Below are 16998 nucleotides of genomic sequence, written 5' to 3'. Positions count from 1 at the left end.
CCCTTCAGCATTAGTCTGTGTGCGTCTTTTTTTCTGAGTGGGGTTTCCTGTAGACAGCAGATATATGGGTCATGCTTTCTTATCCACTCAGCTATCCTATATCTTTTGATTGGGGCATTTAATCCATTCACATTTAAAGTTATTATTGATAGGTACTTGTTTGTCGCCATTTTTATTCTGTACACCTGTGTTCCTTCATCGCTTCCTATTTCGTCTTTTTACAGCAGACCCTTTAGCATTTCTTGCATTGCTGGTTTGGTGATAATAAACTCCCTTAGTTCTTTTTTGTCTGTGAAGCTCCTGATTTCACCCTCAATTTTGATTGATAGCCTTGCTGGGTACAGTATTCTTGGATTCAGACCCTTCCTTTGCATGATTTTGTATATTTCATTCCATTCCCTTCTGGCCTGATGTGTTTCTGTTGAGAAATCAGTTGCCAGTCTGATGGGGGGGTCCTTTGTAGTTAACTTTGTGTCTCTCTCTGGCCACTTTTAGGATTCTTACTTTGTCATTGGTGATTGCCAATTTAATTATAATGTGCCTTGGTGTTGTTCTTTTGGGGTTAATTTTGTTTGAGACTCTGTGAGCTTCTTGGATTTGTGTAATTTTTTTCTTCCCTATATCAGGGAAGTTTTCTGTCATTATTTCTTCAAACAGGTTTTCTACTCCTTGCTCAGTTCCCCCTCTTTCTGGTACCCCTATTATGCAGATGTTGTTTTGTTTCGTGTTGTCCCAAAGTTCCCTTAGGCTCTCCTCCTGTTTTTTAAGTTCTTTTTTTTCTAGATGCTGCTCTGCTTGGGTATTTTTTTCCCTACCTTGTCTTCTAACTCATTGATGCTGTCCTATGCTTCTTCTAGTCTACTATTGATGATTTTTATTGAGTTCCTATAGCAGCAATGTCATTTTTAATTTCTTCTTGGTTCTTCCTCATTTCCTCTTGTTTTTTACACATATTGTTGAGTTGGTCTTCCATTCTTTTCAGCAGCCTTATGACCATTTATCTGAATTCTTTCTCTGACATATTGCTTGCCTCCATTTTGTTTACTTCCTTTTCTTTCCTATTTGGGCTGTTTCTTTTTCTCCCCATGATGTCTCTTTTCCGGGTGTCTGGTTTTGTAGTTCTCTCTCTCCTGCATTGATTCAAAGGCACAAAATACAACACAACAAGGAACAACACAGAAGGCACTGAACACAAATGTATTCATGATACTAATAACCCCAAATAAAGGTGACCACCATAGAAAAGAGAATTAGGGGATAAGAAAAAAAAAGGACTTCAAGAGTGATATTGAGGGAAAAAGAAAGTAAGAGAGAAAAGAAAGAGAATAAAAAAGAAGCGGGGGGAACTATTTATATGGGAACTATTTATATGGGGAACCCAAAAAACTGGCAAGAGCACAGATTATAGAACATTCCAAGCAAATTGGGGTGAAGGGGTGCTCTTCTAAGTTACAAAAGGAATGGTTTGGTGGTTAAGATAAAACACAAGTCAAATTTATTAGAGTTGTCCGCAGTCATCAATGGTGATCTTCTTGCTGGTCTTGCCATTCCTGCACCCCAAGCACTCCATGGCTGTCACAATATCCATGCCTTCTTTCACCTGGCCAAAGACCACATGCTTGCCATCCAACTACTCAGTCTTGGCAGTGCAAATGAAAAACTGGGAACCATCTGTGTTAGGTACAGCATTTTCCATGGACAAGAAGCCTGGACCTGTATGTTTCAGGATCAAGTTCTCATCCTCAAATCTCTCCCCATAGATGGACTTACTGTCTGTGCCATTATGGTGTGTGAAGCCACCACCCTGCACAAAAATCCTGGAATAATTCTGTGAAAGCAGGAACCTTTACAACCAAATACTTTCTCACCAGTGCTCAGAGCATGGAAGTTTTCTGCTGTCTTTGGAATTTGTCTACAAACAGCTCAAAGGAGACGTGGCCCAATGGCTTGCTGTCCTCCGTAATATCGAAGAACACAGTGGGTTTCACCATGGGAGGTCACGGGTGGCTTCAGGGTGGCAGCATCTGAAAAGCCTAGTCAGGATTCTTGATTGTAAATAATAGAATTAGTTTCTGATTGAGTTAAGAAGGAAATGATTTATGGGAAATATTGCCGGGGTCCAACCCCAGCGGGTCCAGGGGTCCCCAAAGGTGTGGCCGGAGTTGGCGAAGAAGGAAAGACACGGAGACAGCGTTCAGTTGATCAGCAGCCTAGCCAGGATCTCCAGCCAAGTTCTGGTCTGGATCTACAGAGAGGTTCTGCTTAGGATCTCCAGCCAGGTTCTGTAGCCATGTTCCCTCGCTAGGTTCTCCAGCCAGGTTCTGTCTGAGATCTCCAGCCAGGTTCGGTAGCCATGTTCCCTCGCTAGGTTCTCCAGCCAGGTTCAGTCACCAGGTTCTAGTCAGGTTCTCTTGCCATGTTCTATAGTCAGGTTCAGTCCAGGATCTATTGCCATGTTCTCTCCAGCGAAGTTCTTCTGTCTCCAGGCTCTGTGTAGGTTCTGTCTTCTGAATTCTGTCTGTTGTTGTCTTGTTGCATCTGTATTTATACCAGTTGATTCCAATCCTATCAATCTCTATTCCAAAGGTTAGGGTGTTTCTTATCTCCATTCCAGGGAGTAAAGATTATGTAGCTTAAGCATGATTGTTCGTAGTTAAAATGATTAATTACCTGCCTGGCACTTAGTTAAGAGGTTTTATTCCCTCCCTAACTTCAGGGGAAAATCCCTACCTGGGGATTCAACCTTTCTCGGAGAGGTGACCTTGGTTAAAACACAGCGCCAAGAAGGTGAGCAAACATATTAAGAACCGTATGCTATATATGCCAGGTCCCTTGAAACAGCAAGGATGGACCGGCTCCCGGCAAAATATGTTAGGAATCAATGTAAATACTGGCAAACTAGGGTGGAACAACAAAAAAATATAAGTGAATCTCAGTGGCCAGAGTCCCAGCTAACATAGGAATGGAGTATAGATGCTGGGAAGTCAACCACATCCCCTGCTACATAGTACATAATAGTGTGGTCCATTGTGGGCTTCCAGCCAGGTAAAACCAAACATGATGTGGAATGTGGGTGGTAGATATAAATTGGCCACAGTCATTTGAAGGTTTCCTCAAGCTGAGCTGTTCAAGGATGACCTGTGACTGACAGGGCTGCCCAGCCACAACTGTCCATCTATCCTGACCATTTAAGGTCATGCTCCAAGAACAAACTTTTTAGGTTGATGCTCTCATTGGTGATGTTACTGCACTGCTCCCACCACTGAGTAATTCCCAAAATACCCCTGTTTTTTTTGTGCCATTTGCTTCAGAGATTGAGATATTTGATTGGTCTAGTACAGATTATATCTCTATTACCTAATCCCATGGTAAGGAAAAGTAAGTATCTTGCTTTCAAGTTTCATTCATAGGATCTGGAGCCCTGACCCCCACTGACACCAGCAGTGGGAGATTCGCCAAACATAAGAATAAGATGTGGATGCTAAGCAGCCAAATGTCCCTTTGCTGCCCATATATATAGTGGAGTGGAACATTGTGGGTTTCCAGTCACAGAAGGCTGATAGGAATGCGGATGGTGGCATTATTCATTGTGAGCAATACTTCAAGTTTAAGGATACAAGGGTGGCTTATAACTGGCAGGTTCCCCTTGCTCCATCTATCCTACCTATCCATGAATGGGGGCTTGAAATGAACTGGGCCACTAAACTGGTTGATAACCCAGAATCCACTAGCAGGTCCAGCCATTCTGACTATGACTAGCAGCCAACATGTGCATTGGCCAGTTTAGGAAGTACACTCTGTCTGGTTCAAGGACTGAAGTACCCAGGTTCTTCTTATACTGGATGGCTGTAGCATATCCCCAAATTAAACATACTGGGACTATATGCCCCAGGTGGTCTATATACTGTGACACAGTATCCAGCATGTAAAGCTTGAGGCACAAAGCATAAACGTTCCCTTTCTTAGGCAGAGCCATCAGCTAATTATTGTTTCCTAGGCAGTGTCATCAAATAACTACCAAGTTGAACAAAACCCCTGTGTATTTCTCTAAGCAGAAATTTGAGATTAGTCAATACAGAAGAGAGGTTAAGAACACGAGTTTTGAGGTCAGACTTGGGTTTGAATCCCTGCTCTGCTGTGTCATTAGCTGTGTCATTTTGGATGCATTACTTAACATCTCTGATCCTCACTTTCTGCATATGTAAAATGGGGAGAATCATAATATCTACATTGTAATTTTTTTTGAAGGTTAACAATAACATATGTGCTTAATACAGTGCTTGGCACATAGTGAGCAAATATTAGCTCTTATTGTTATTATTATCATTGTATTGTTTGACCTTGTAAATAAAGCACAAATTACTTCATTTCCAGTCCCATCACCACCACCAAAAAAAGCTTCCTTGTGACCATAAAGATTAACACATCGCCCGTATTTTTCTTTCTACAGGGAAACAGAGGACAAAGCTGATGATACTTCAGCCCTCAGAAGCACAGGATGAGCAGCTTCACTCCTCCTCATCTAACTTCAGAAAGAAGGTCTGTGTTTTCCTCTGTCACTTCCATGTTCACCAGGCTCAGGGATTAAAAGCCAGTTGTCACCTTATTTTTATTGCTGTAGTAACAAGAGTTCCTGTGGAATTAGTTGTTCACAGAAAATGTACAAATATCTTTCTCACAGGCGAGGAAGCTAGTTGACCAGCCAATAGTTCTGGGCCAGGGATGGATGCCTGAGGGATTGGTTAGAGTCTGGAGCAGGAAGAGCCAGTAGTATAATGCCTAGTGGCCAAAGCACATGAGGATAGGCACACCAATGAGCAGATGCAAATTATTCTGTTCAAAGTGGCAGTCACCAGATTGTTAACAGAAAAGAGGGCTATCAGAGGAATTGTCAACAAGCTAAGATTTGGGGGATCGGAAATGGACTGGTTTAAACTAAGAGAAAATCTAAAGCAAGGGAGAGGGTTTTTCAATATCACCTTGTCCTATAAATACCATATTTTTCTGTGTATAAGACGCTATTTTTTTTCTAAAACCATTAGACTGAAAATCGAGGGGTGTCTTATACATGGAAGTCAGCCAAGGAGGGAGCAACGTGGGTGCATAGCTGCCCACACCTTATCAAACAAGCTCCTCTAATCATGAGCCTTATTGTTACTGATGTCAGCTGATGCCATAATTGAAGGTGGAGGTAGAGAGTGCACAGATGCAACAGGGACCAGAGCATTCTGAGTCCATAAAGATGTCAAAAAATAAAAAGATAAATACTGGTAAGTGATTGTCTTACTCTGAAAAATTCAAACTGAATGTAATCGGCTATGCAAAAGAGCATGGAAATAGAGCTGCAGAGAGACAATTTGCACCTCCTCCCACTGCGTATATGATCAGACAATGGAGAAAACAGGAAGAACAACTCTTTAAGATGACAAAAAATAAGAAGTCCTTAAGGGGAAACCCAGCAAAATGGGCAAACTTGGAGCAGAGGCTTAAGACTTGGATTATGGAGCAGCACCAGCGTGGCTTATGTGTATCAACCAAGCTTATTCAATGTCAGGCAAGAATGTTTGCAAGTGAAATGAACATTGTTGATTTTACAGGAAAGGCAAAATGGTGCTTCAATTTCATGAGGAGAAAAGGGTTGGCCATGAGAACACGAACAAAGTTAGCTCAGAAAATGCCACCAGTTTATGAGGATGATCTCACATACTGATATATAGACAGTGACTCAGAAGATGACAGTGATAAAATAGAAGTTGAAGAAATTGATATGTCTGGAACTAATAGTGATAAAGAAGAGAGCAGTAATACAACAGAAGCTGAATAAAGTGATATGCTGCATATCATAGTACTGGTACGTAAACATTACCTGGGGTAATTACTAAATAAAAAATGTGTTCTGTTTTATGTTTTAAATATTGATTTCTTAATTTTGGGTTGGAAAAGTGAGGAGTGTCTATGCCTCTGAGACTGTTTCCCCCTTAAGCTTTGTCATACTTGAGAGAAGATCTCATCTTTTTTCCTTTATCTCCTCAATGTCTAAAACATAGTAGAAGCACAGTGGTCAAGAATATTAATCTTTGGCATAGTAGAGTCTGGTGCTTCCACCGCCATTGCAAAGCCTCCCCTGTCCTGCAGCCTTCGCCACCTCCGCCGCCATCTGTGTTGCTGCTACCTAGGGACCAGCTGTATGATTAGGCCACAATCTTCAATGAGTAAACATATCCCTCAGTTATGTGGTATTCTTGGTCACACATTTATGCAGTTTCTGAAAGGCAGTGGAGATTATTGCCAGGAACAGCACAACTTCTTTGTAGACAAGTGAACTGTAGAAATTCATCACTACTCCACCAAGAAACTCCATATGAATTGTTAACCTGGACACAGACGTGTTGAATTGGAATCTGCAGAGCATTTTACAAAAGTTCTGACCTGGATGGGGTAAGCCTTAGTGCACTTCCTTTCTATTGCCTCAATATTACTAGATTGAAGAACTGCTGCTTCTTGTTAGGAGTTTCATTTCATTTCCTATTATCCACAACTTCACTCAAAGCACTGGGAATTTCAAGTGCAGTATATTAAAGTAGAGTCAGTTTCTTTATATCATTTCTGAATTCAATTTTTAAATTCTTTCATAACCCCATTGAGTGTATTTTAACTAAATTATCATAGCTCAGATGAACCACCCAGCTCCTGTGGAAGTCACATACAAAAAGAACAAGAGATTTCTTATCACAGTCCAACCAATGCGACCTTAAACAAATTCATTGAAGGGCTTAAAAAGTATGCAGTTTCCACAATAGTAAGATTATGTGAAGCAACTGAGGACACTACTCTTGTGGAGAAAGAAGGCATCCATGTTCTTGATTGGCCTTTTGATGATGGTGCACCACCATCTAACCAGATTGTTGATGACTACTTGAGTCTTATAAAAATTAAGGTTCCTGAAAAACCTGGTTGTTTTATTGCTGCTCATTGTGTTGCAGTCCTTGAGTTCCAGTGCTTGTTGACCTGGTATTAATCAAAGGTGGAATGAAATATGAAGATGCAGAACAGTTCATAAAACAAAAGCAGCATGGAGCTTTTAATAGCAAACATCTTCCATATTTGGAGAAGCACTGTCCTAAAATACTTCTTAGTTGCACTTCAAAGACTCCAAAGGTCATGGAAACAACTGCTGAATTCAATAAAACGGGTGCCTGATGCTATTGACTTCTAAGTGGAACTTAGAGATAAGACCTAATTTGTCATAAATGTTAGCCAACATGTTGTCTGGTGAATAACTCAAATGATGCTTCTGCAGGAATATTGAAAAGCAGTTTAACTGGGCCACAAACTTGACAGAATTACAGTCTCTATGTTTAGTTCTGATAAACTTATTTTGACACTTAGCAAAAGATTCTTACTACTCAGCATTGAAAATGTGCTTATTACTTGTACCAATTGACTTTTCCTGAAATCATGCAATACTGAGTTATGTCTTTAAATCTATTCCCATACCCGAATCTTATCAATATACTAGGGGCCCAGTGCACAAATTCGTGCACCTTGAAAGGAACTGTGGGCCATGAGGCTGTGGTAGGCCCATCCTCTGTGCCCCTGTCTGGCCCCTCCTGCAGCAGCCTCATATCCTCTCTGCCAGCAGCCCTGCTCCCACCACCACAGCTCCCAAGTGCTGATGGCAAGGGGCCCCAATCGCACCCACTTACGGCGCAGAGAGATTGGGGCTGGCACCAGCAGCGGGTGCAAGTGGGGCTGGTGCCAGCAGTGGGTGTGAGTGGTAGCTCCAGTGCCAGCAGCAGGTGTGAGACGCAACTGCCAGCCCCAATCACCCCTCAGGAGCAGGGGGAGGTGAAGAATCCGCTGGCAACTGCTGATGGTGCGAAACAATCGGGGCTGGTACCGGGCGCTGGCAGCGGGTATGAGCAGCGGCCTCAATGCTGGCAATGGATGTGAGTGGAGCCAACGCCGGCAGCAGGTGCAAACACTGGGTGGGAATAAGGCATGTGGGAGCAAAGAATTTTTAGAAACCACCAGAAGCTCGCCCTGATAACAGCAACCGGTGCCCCGCCTTGGTCTGGCACCCCTGCTCACCTCCTCCACCATCCCACTGAGGCCTATGCCTGCCATGTTCCGTGCGTGCCCCCTGGTGGTCAGCACACATCATAGTGACTGGTTGTTTGGTTGTTCCACTGTTCAGTCTATTTGCATATTAGGGATATATATATATCCTATCTAATAAAAGAGAAACATGGTAATTAGTGTACGACTGCTACCCTTCCCATTGGCTATTCAGGGCAATATGCAAATTAACTGCCAGCCAAGATGGCGGCCGGCAGCCAGGCAGCTTGAAACTAACATGAGGCTTGCTTGCTTCAGTGACAGAGGACTCCAACGTTCCCCACCTGCCACTGCAGGCCTATGAGCTGCAACTCTAAGCAACTATTTAACAAATATAGAAACTAAACAAAACCCCAGAAACCTGCTTTAGTCCGCCGGGCTTCAGCCAGCAGGATCGCAACATTGTAAGCAAAGGCCAGAAACCTACTTTCAGCAGCGGAGGCCTAAGAGCTGGAGCCAAGCCTCAAAGCTAAAGCTGGCCCAGAATAAAAAAGAAAAAAAAAAGAAAAAAACTAGCAGCTGGGAGCTTCAGTCACCCCCAGCCTGAAAACAGCCCTCAGCCCCTCACCCAGACTGGCCAGGCACCCCAGTGGGGACCTCCACCCTGAAGGGTGTGTGACCAGCTGCAAACAGCCATCATCCCCTCATCCAGACTGGCCAGGCACCCCAGTGGGGACCCCCACCCTGATCCAGGACACCCTTCAGGGCAAACCAGCTGGCACCCACCCGTGCACCAGGCCACTACCCTATATAGTAAAAGGGTAATATGCCTCCCAGCACCAGGATCAGCGGAGCCGCGAGGCCTCCTGGCACTGGGATCAGCATGACACAACCTCCCTATCCACCCTGCTCTGTTCCTGACAGGGGAAGGCGCCCCAACCCCCTGATCAGCCCTGCTCTGTGCCTGATAGGGGGGAGCTCCCCAACCCCCTGATTGCCCTGCGGCTCTGTGTGTGACAGGGTGCGGCGCCCCAACCCCACCCCCCACGGGCCCTGCTCTGTGTGTGACGGGGTAGAGCCATAACCTCCCCATCAGCCCTGCCCTGAGTGTGAGAGTGGCGGTGTCCCAACCCCCTGATTGGCCCTGCTCTGTGGGTGATAGAGGCCAGCGCCCCAACCCCCTGATGGGCCCTGCTCTGTGCGTGACAGCGGATGGCGCCGCAACCTCCCCATCGACCGACCCTGCCTTGAGTGTGACAGGGGGCAGTGCCCCAACCCCCCAATTGGCCCTACCCTGAGTGTTACTGAGGGTGGCATCACAACCTCCCAATCCGCCCTGCTCTGTGCATGACAGGGGGCGGCGCCCCAACTCCCCAATCAGCTCTGCTCTGAGCCCGACCAGGGGCTGCACCTAGGGATTGGGCCTGCCCTCTGCCACCCAGGAGCAGGCCTAAGCCAGCAGGTTGTTATCTCCCAAGGGGTCCCAGACTGCGAGAGGGCACAGGCCGGGCTGAGGGACCCTCCTCCCCCCCCCCCGAGTGCACCAATTTTTGTGCACTGGGCCTCTAGTATATATATATATATAAAGATTAGGTGCCAAAATACCCAGCACAATACTTTTATATATTTTTAGTATCATACATAACTAAAATACCAAGAACTATGAACACTCTGGACCTTATATAGTTTATCCCTTAAGTCATTTCAAATGGAAAGTAAGGCCTCTATGGTTATTTTCCTGCTCATTTTATGTTTATATTGCCCACATTCAACCAAGTATACATTAGGTTTGCTCAACTTTTTTATTTTTATATCAAGTCTTAGTGATTATTTAATGTATTTCTATAAATCTCATTTTGTGCTATTATGGAAAGTATCGTTTGTGAAAATCTATATTGCACAGAAAGAAGCATGTCTTTTATGTCTCACGACAAAAAGCTTTACAGTTAATTTAAATGTTTGCACTAGGGTACAGCTTATAGGGAAGGCCTGACAAAAAGAATTGGAGGGGCTATTAAGTATTTTTAGTAAAATGTTGCCTTTGTCTTGTGTGGAACATGTAGAATATGTTCTTTAGTAAATATTTTTTAAAGGTAGACATGCTTTGTTATAGTTAAAGCAATTCTTAATCATAAAAATTCTGAAATTCTTGAATTTTTCATACATTCTAATGTTGTTTACCAGCTTATTTTTGTTTGAAGTATGATTTTTTCTTTGCCACCCTCTCTTGCAAAAAAACCTGAGTTTCTGCTAATGAATTGAGCAGACATCTAATATTTTATATCCTTTTTGAACTGTGTAATATAATATTTGAATAATTAATAATTTGTTTTATTATGTAATTGATAAAATGATGTGTATCGATGTTAGTTCAAGCATATATTTATACTGTTTTGGAATGTGTGGTTATAGTTCTGTAGGAGAAATAATTTGTCAGTGTTCATCAGCTTGTAAAAATCTAGTGTAAAAGCTTAAACATATAAATAAATGAGATGCAGTAAACATCACTGACATTGTTTTGCTCAAAGTTAACTTTAGAAAACATTAAGATTGAATTGTGTTTCACTTAGTACCTAGTACCAATTGAAGTAAAGTGTGCCATTTTTTTTTAACAAATGAAGGATTAAATGAAGTTGGCATTCTAGTAAGTTTCTTGTAGACACAGTTTGTAAGGTCATTAAAAACTGTTTAGGAGAACCAAGATGGCGGCATAGGTTAACACCGGAGTTTGCTGCTTTGAACAACTACTTCAAAAGTGAAACCAAAAAACGGAAGGGACATCACCCAGAACCACAGGAATGCTGGCTGAGTGGAAGTCCTACAACTAGGAGGAAAGAGAAACGCACACGGACACTCAGAGGAGGCGCAGTGCTGAAGTCAAATTCTGAGGTGCGGAGTGCGCAGAGCGGGCTGGCGGCGGAGGGCACGGTTGTTGTTTTCGGCGAGTCTTTAGGGACCCAGACTCAAACGGGAGAAGCGGGACTGTCTGGCTTCGGTCAGAGCGAGTGCAGCTTTCTCTCTGAGCTTTGCAGCGGGTGCTGGGACTCAGAGAGGCAGAGCCCCTGAGGACAGGACTGAGAGCCGCCATAACTGCTCTCTCCGGCCCACCCTGTTGATCCTGTGCGACCCGCCCTGCCCAAGCCCTGCACAGAGGCCTTTGCCGGATAGTCTCAGGCAAAGGCTAGATTAGCACCTCCCTAGAGGACAGAAGTTCTCTCACTGCTGACACAGCTGATTCTCATAGCCACTTGGCCTGGAGGTCAAACCCTCCCTGGAATTAGCTACAACAATCAAGATTTAACTATAAGACTGCGAACAAAGACCACTAGGGGGTGCACCAAGGAAGCATAACAAAATGCGGAGACAAAGAAACAGGACAAAATTGTCAAAGGAAGATATAGAGTTCAGAACCACACTTTTAAGGTCTCTCAAGAACTGTTTAGAAGCTGCCGATAAACTTAATGAGATCTACACGAAAACTAATAAGACCCTCGATCTTATATTGGGGAACCAACTAGAAATTAAGCATACATGGACTGAAATAACAAATATTATACAGACGCCCGACAGCAGACCAGAGAAGCGCAAGAATCAAGTCAATGATTTGAAATGCGAGGAAGCAAAAAACATCCAACCGGAAAAGCAAAATGAAAAAAGAATCCAAAAATGCCAGGATAGTGTAAGGAGCCTCTGGGACAGCTTCAAGCGTACCAACATCAGAATTATAGGGGTGCCAGAAGATGAGAGAGAGCAAGATATTGAAAACCTATTTGAAGAAATAATGACAGAAAACTTCCCCCACCTGGTGAAAGAAATGGACTTACAGGTCCAAGAAGCGCGGAGAACCCCAAACAAAAGGAATCCAAAGAGGACCACACCAAGACACATCATAATTAAAATGCCAAGAGCAAAAGATAAAGAGAGAATCTTAAAAACAGCAAGATAAAGAAACTCAGTTACCTACAAGGGAATACCCATACGACTGTCAGCTGATTTCTCAACAGAAACTTTGCAGGCCAGAAGGGAGTGGCAAGAAATATTCAAAGTGATGAATACCAAGAACCTACAACCAAGATTACTTTATCCAGCAAAGCTATCATTCAGAATTGAAGGTCAGATAAAGAGCTTCACAGATAGGGAAAAGCTAAAGGAGTTCATCACCACCATCAGGATTATATGAAATGCTGAAAGGTATCCTTTAAGAAGAGGAAGAGGAAGAAAAAGGTAAAGATACAAATTATGAACAACAAATATGCATCTATCAACAAGTGAATCTAAGAATCAAGTGAATAAATAATCTGATGAACAGAATGAACTGTTGATTATAATAGAATCAGGGACATAGAAAGGGAATGGACTGACTATTCTTGGGGGGGAAAGGGGTGTGGGAGATTCGGGAAGAGACTGGACAAAAATTGTGCACCTATGGATGAGGACAGTGGGTGGGGAGTGAGGGCGGAGGGTGGGGCGGGAACTGGGAGGAGGGGAGTTATGGGGGGGGAAAAAAGAGGAACAAATGTAATAATCTGAACAATAAAGATTTAATTAAAAAAAACTGTTTATTGTTAAAAAATGCTTTCCATTGTTTTTAAAAAAGAATATTAATCTTGGAGCCAGGTTGCCTGAGTTTGAATCCCAGCGGGGCCATTTAATCATTATGTGAACTTAGTTAATCTCTCTGTGTTTCATTTTCCTCACTTGTAAAATAAGGATAAAATATTACTTACCACATAGGGTTATTTTGAGGTTATCATGTGCAAAACAAAACAAAACACACTTAGAATAGTACCTGGTACACATTAAAAATCATATAAGTGTTTCCTATTATTATTATTATTATTATTATTATTATTATTGAATGTATAGCACACAAGGACCTTCAGGATGGGGCCCTCTTGCCTGTCTCTCCAGCTCACATCTTCTAATGCATGCTTTCCATATACCTACTGTGTTATTTATAATTCCCAGAGCGCACCTGCTGCTTTATGCCTCTATGCTGCTGTCACTCTCCAAAAGTCAAGGTACAAATTTCTTATGCTAAAAAATAATCTGGTTTGGGTTTATAGGTTCCTTAATTTGATGGACCCAAAGTGATTCATGTGGTGGAGGTGTCCTATGCTATTTAAAGATTGTATCAATTTAGAAATAAATGACACATTCAAAAAGTTTAATTGAAAACCACTGAATGAAGATAGCAGTTATAGAATGATGGGCAGGATTAAGGATACATCATGGGATGCTGAAGCAACATGAATCTGTATCTGTGGGTAGCTCTTCTATCCCTAAGCCCAAAGGGATAAGTGAAAAAATGGGATTACCAGAACCCGAAGAGAACTTGAGGCCATGGAATAGAGAGTACCAGCCAGGATTTACAGCCAATAATGAAAGTAGTCACTGACAGAAGCATGAGGTGGGGGAATAAATATATGGCTTCTTTCTCCTTTTACCCTTATATCTCATTTTCAGTACTTCCCATTGGCAAAACTCAAATGAAAGTCAGAGAGCAAGGGGATCCCAAGTTTTGCAATCTGTGATTAGCTCCCCAGGACCCGGAGCTGGATGTCCAAAGGTGGAGAGTGGATGGGGACTGGAGTAGGGTTGCCAGATCTAGCAAATAAAATTACAGGGTATGCAATTAAGTTAGAATATCAGATAAACAATGAAAACTTTTTAATACAGTATAATTATGTCCCAAACAATATTTGGAACATACTTATATTTTTAAATAATTCATTGTTTCTCTGATATTTAAATTTTATTTGCCATCCCGTGTTTTATCTGGAAACACCAATTGGAAAATAACCGCACAGATATGGTTTTAATATTTGGGTTTATGACTAAACTATGATTTCATTACTTTAAACACATCTGTATTTATCTCAGTAAAAATGGATTTATATTTTTCTATATATCAGAAAACAAAATCTCTGACCCGGATCCCTATGCTCATGCTCATCCTCAGATAGGCTCACTGGATTGAGGTGAATGGTAACTTCTCAGAAGGAATTTGTTAGATTTTAGTGGGTATGGGAAGACTACAATGTGTGTGGCATTTCAGCCAAATAATGAATAGGTGGCAGTCTTGATCAATTTGTCACAATGGGAATAACATTTAGTCTTTGAAAATAAGTCAGTAACAGTAAAGGGGAAATATGTAGATAGCTGTATATGAAAGGAGAAAGTTTGATTAATTTTTATATGACTCAGGATTGAAACATTGTACAATAGTGAGAGTTCATTTGTGCTTTAATGAGTTGTTTTTTTCTTTTCTTTTCTGAGTTATTTTTAAAATTAGAACTCACTTTATTCTTGAACTTCCAAGTAGTTGTGTTTGAAACTAAAAGGCAGTGGTGAACCATAGGTAGAATTCTATGTTTAGCCTCGTAGGGTAACTTCACTCTGGCTTCACAATTGGGCATTATGGTAGAGGAGAGGAAGCATGACCAATCACATGTAATTTACTCAAAAACATAAGTGCCTGTCAGATCCAGAAGATTGAGCTAGGTTCCAGGGACACATAAGAGAATCAGGCTCAGTTACTTTCCTCAAGAAGCTTATAATATAATAATATAATATAATATAATATAATATAATATAATATAATATAATATAATATAATATAATATAATATAATATAATAAATATAATATAATATAATATAATATGGCATAGATTCAGCTACCCCACTGGTTTACATGTAATACGTGAATTAATTTTCACACCAACTACCCTGTTGGTAGAGGCTATGATTGTCCCAATTTTCAAATGAGAATTTGAGGCTGAGAGCGTTTAAGTGACTTGCCTAATCTCACATAGCTAGGAATTTGCAAGGCCAGGATCTGAACATGCATACAAATACCAATAGGATGTGCCAGTATAAATGTTTTATTTTTTTTAAATATATTTTATCGATTTTTTACAGAGAGGAAGGGAGAGAGATAGAGAATTAGAAACATCAATGAGAGAGAAACATCGATCAGCTGCCTCCTGCACATCTCCCACTGGGGATGTGCCCGCAACCCAGATACAGGCCCTTGACTGGAATCAAACCTGGGACCTTTCAGTCTGCAGGCCAACGCTCCATACACTGAGCCAAACCAGTTTCAGCTAAATGTTTTCTTATTAATACAATATGCTCCCAATCAATTGAGAGAGTAACCCTTTTTCTTGGGTGTAATCAGGGGAGGGCTTCAGGCCCACCCACAAATACCCTCACATTGGGGATTAGGTTTTAACATATGATTTTTGAGAAGACAAACATTCAATAACACACCATCATCAGTGATCTGTAAAATGCAAGCCCAAAATGCTGTTTTGAATCTAATCCTACTCTTTGAAATAGCATTACCCAACATACATGAGTTCCAATGAATTTTTGTTCCATTTACTGATCCAAAAACAAAAGGGTCTGAGGCCAAATAAGTGTGGAAAATGATGTGTATCCTAGCTCTTTCTAGGAGGGTCACAATACACATCAGCGTAGGGAAGGCTCTGAGAATTCCTGCAGCAAGGAAACTAGTTTAACTTTTCTTGGAGAATCATTTCTGAAACTTGTTTGACCACAAGACCCTTTTAAAAATGTTTAAACCTAGTAACAACAACTGGCAGAAATTTTGTTTTATGGCGGTCATATCAGTGTTATCATCTTTATCTACAATTCATTACCTCTGGTGGATTCTAGAAAGCAGTCTCTTCTTTTCCAACTCAGTCCAAATAAAACTGAATACCAGTGTTTGGTGGGCACCTGCCAGCAGTGACCTCTGCTGCAGCAAGTATTAATCCTGATGTTGACAGCTGGTGTCATGTAAAATTTAAAAATCAAGGATTATATTGATGTTGGCTAGTCTGGGTGACCAGCTCCCAGAAATTGCCAACTACTTTCTCCTCAAAGTTATTTTCAATTGTGTATTCATCTGAACAAACTCTGGTGACTTTCTAATTTTTCTCCTGATCCCATCAGCCTTAGGTGGGAAATTTGCATCTAAGTACTTTTGAAATGTAATTATCTATACCAATAAAAAGGTAATATGCTAATTAGACCAGGAGACCTTCCGGGCGTCCTTCCAGATAAAGCCATGGTGGTGAGGCCAAGGCAGAAGTGGTTAGGGGTGATCAAGCTGGCAAGGGGGGCAGGTAAGGGTGAGCAGGCAAGCAGGGAGGGCAATTGGGGGTGAGCTGGCTGGCGGGAGATGGCAGTTGGGGGTGAGCAGGCTGGCGGGGGGGCTGTTGGGGGCGAGCAGGCTGGCAGGGAGGTCAGTTGGGGGCTAGCAGGCTGGTGGGGGGGCGAAGTTGGGGGTGATCAGGCTAACAGGCAGAAGCGATTGGGGGCAATCAAGCAGACAGGCAGGCAAGTGGTTGGGAGCCAGCAGTCCCGGATTGTGAGAGGGATTTCCGACTGCTGGTTTAGGCCCAATCCCGGATTGTGAGTTGGACATTCCCCAAGGGGTCCCAGATTGGAGAGGGTGCAGGCTGGGCTGAGGGACACCCCACATGCACAAATTTTGTGCACCGGGCCACTAGTCTACTAATAAAACCCAAAATGTACAGGTAACTTCATCACTCCCTTGCTCAAAATCTTCCCCAGATCTCCAATAACCTATAAAAGTGAAGACAAAAAATATTTACATAGATATCATGGCTCTCCATGATCTGACTCCAGCACACACACACACACACACACACACACACACACACACGTGCACCCATGCACACACCACTATTTATCACTTGCCAATACGAAGGTGTGCTCTTTTTTGCTCCTTTGTAGTTACTCTGTTCTCTGTGACTGAAATGTCCTTTCTCTTGACTTAAAATTTCAATTTGTCCCCAAGGTCCATATCAAATGCTTCCTTCTCCTAATTGCTTTCCCAGTTTCCTCCAGTTGAAAGTTGTCCCAAGAGCACTTTTTATATAGCCTTTATCATAGGTTGCTTTGACTGC

The 16998-nt window shown here is 42.3% G+C and overlaps 2 pseudogenes; one reads left to right on the top strand and one right to left on the bottom strand.

Moving 5' to 3' along the window:
- Nucleotides 1-1472: 1472 nt before the first annotated feature.
- On the bottom strand, nucleotides 1473-1991 carry LOC132224054 (peptidyl-prolyl cis-trans isomerase A-like; annotated as a pseudogene).
- Nucleotides 1992-6671: 4680 nt separating this feature from the next.
- LOC132224253 (protein tyrosine phosphatase type IVA 1-like) lies at nucleotides 6672-7187 on the top strand (annotated as a pseudogene).
- Nucleotides 7188-16998: the final 9811 nt, after the last annotated feature.

Source organism: Myotis daubentonii, chromosome X, assembly GCF_963259705.1.
Source record: "Myotis daubentonii chromosome X, mMyoDau2.1, whole genome shotgun sequence".
NCBI lineage: Eukaryota > Metazoa > Chordata > Mammalia > Chiroptera > Vespertilionidae > Myotis > Myotis daubentonii.
The sequence above is the reverse complement of the archived record's forward strand: the minus strand, read 5'-3'. Positions and strand labels throughout refer to the sequence as shown.